General features: G+C 30.7%; 1 long non-coding RNA gene across 1 annotated transcript; it reads left to right on the top strand.

Annotated features, from left to right (window-relative positions):
* The first annotated feature begins 304 nt into the window (after positions 1-304).
* Positions 305-1,064, top strand: LOC134265877 (uncharacterized). The gene is made up of 3 exons (XR_009991846.1): positions 305-430; positions 846-888; positions 1,013-1,064. It is a non-coding gene; the product is annotated as an uncharacterized LOC134265877 (long non-coding RNA).
* The last annotated feature ends 1,523 nt before the right edge of the window (positions 1,065-2,587 follow it).

Genomic DNA, 2,587 nt, shown 5'->3' with positions numbered 1-2,587 from the left:
TTAATTCCGACTCATTAAACGGGTTTAATGGGGGGTAATCTTATAAAAAGTAATGCCCATGTAACCTTTTTCAAGTATTTAAATCCTTGATTAGATGGTTTTTATGTCTTTTAAAGTAAATTAAATTACAGATGCTAGATTTACAACCAAAACAAACATTTGTATTAAAGCTTGTACAACTTAAGAATGCTTTCATATGCTTGAATTTAGAGTAATGAATTAATATTGATATATACAACATTAGGCTAGATAAGAAATCATATTATGTTATGTCATGTTGCATAGTTTATGAAACCACTCTGCCAGAATCATCCCAGTCATCAGAACTTGCCGTTACCGAGGACGCAGACTGGCTTAGTGTTGCTATGTTTGTTTCCGGCAGTGCTGGTCTTTGTTTCGTAATTGGTTTTGTAGCCCACAACAAACTTAGGTAAAGTATAAATTAATTGACTTAACTTGCCATAAGACACCATTTGAATGTATACGTAGAATTAAAGCCACCTTTATCTCAGTTTACTGAGATGACGTCTTTGACTAGAAGGACAAGCAGTTTCAACTGTATCATTGATGATTAAAATAAAAAAATTAAAAAAAACTCTAAGAGATGACATATTTTAGAATGTATTTATCAATATCTTATAGCATACTAAACTGAAAACAATAACCCTTGTACGAGTATGAGGCCACACAGTAACACATGTACATACTAGAATGACAGGCTATGTCCCTCAAAAAATCTAAAAAGTTTACAAATGTTCGCTTCACTATAGATTATGAGTTTTTAAAAAAATTCTTATTTTAACAAAAATTCTTATTTTAATTAAGAGCTTCTTTATCTTAAATAGGAAACATGTATGCGAAAGCGATGGAATTCACACCAGAATGATGGTAAAAGTCATTATCTTTATCTAAAAAAAGATCACCATAAGAGATGTATTTTTTCTTCCTTAAACACATAACTATAAAAAGCATACTTCAAATAGATGCGGATATTTCTTAATTAATTTTGTAGACGATCCAAAATCAGTTGGACAACCACAATTAAATCCAAGTGCATGAACCACGCCATTTGGGGAATATATAGAATATATAAAAAACTTTCTGATTTCTAACGAACTCCATTTTCCCTCCAAATGCAATAATAAGACAGAAGCACTTAGGTCTGACAAATATTTTCCAGACAAGGGTGCCTTTAAAGCCTGTAATTATGGAACGCCGTCACTGCCTTATAGCAGAACACAACAATTGCATTGCGTCATCCTTCCATTACATTATGTCAACACTTTATGACATTTACTCACACTGCTATTGCATTGTGTCAACCTTCCATTACATTATGTCAACTCTTTCTGATATTTACTCACACTCCTATTGTATTGTGTCAACCTTTCATTACATTATGTCAACTCTTTATGATATAAACCCACAAAACTATTGCATTGTGTCAATCTTTCATTACATTATGTCAACTCTTTATGACATTAACCCACAATACTATTGCATTATGTCAACCTTCCATTATATTATGTCAACTCTTTATGACATTAGTCCACACTACTATTGCATTGTGTCAATCTTTCATTACATTATGTCAACTCTTTATGACATTTACACACTCTACTATTGCAATATGTCAACCTTCCATTATATCATGTCAACTCTTTATGACATTAGTCCACACTACTATTGCATTGTGTCAATCTTTCATTACATTATGTCAACTCTTTATGACATTTACACACACTACTATTGCGTTATGTCAACTTTCCATTACATTATGTTTAGTCTTTATGGCATTAACTCGCACTTTAATTACATTGCGCCAATCTTCCATTGCATTATATATTTTTTTTTCTTTATGACATTAAGTCAAAACAATTTTACGTGGTGTAAAGATGTTTTTATATATTTTCAACTCATTATTACATTATGTATACTCTCTACTATTTGGTCTAAGTAGTTCATTACATGATGTGAATTTATCTTTAATTCAATATCAAGTCGATATAACACGATGTCAGAATTTCATTACATGATCTGAACAAATTGTCACACGTGGCCAATTCTTTACTACATTGTGTCATCAATATGCTACAGGACGACGGGAATCTATTACACGATGTCATTTTTCCCTAACTTTTTGACGAATCATTATGTTATGCCATTGTATCTTTACATTGTGTCTAAAATGGTTAGCCTCTTGTCAGTATATCTTAGAATATTTCAACTCTTTATTGTGTGACGTAAGGTTTAGGTTATGCCTAAAAGTTCGTTTTGTGTTTTCAATATAACATGCACATATGTTAAACATGCAAATAATTTAAATTAAATATATCAAATATTAAATTATACACAAGACCTAGTAATTCTTTAATTAAATATCAGGTTAAAATTTATAAATATGATCATGTTCCCGTGGAATCTTTATTGAAGATTGTTTTATTTTTAACGTCGAAATTCAATGGCCGTTTAATCTCATAATTATCGCAAATCAAATAGTATGTGTAATGCAGCAATTTTTTTCATTTTATTTTGAAAAGTCCGGAACTTCTGATCTAACTACAAAACACTGTCCTAAGCTTTTTAT

This window comes from Saccostrea cucullata, unplaced genomic scaffold (assembly GCF_032062105.1).
Source record: "Saccostrea cucullata isolate Sc308-1 unplaced genomic scaffold, CSIRO_AGI_Scuc_v1 ctg10694, whole genome shotgun sequence".
Lineage (NCBI taxonomy): Eukaryota > Metazoa > Mollusca > Bivalvia > Ostreida > Ostreidae > Saccostrea > Saccostrea cuccullata.
This window is presented reverse-complemented; position numbering and strand designations above follow the sequence as displayed.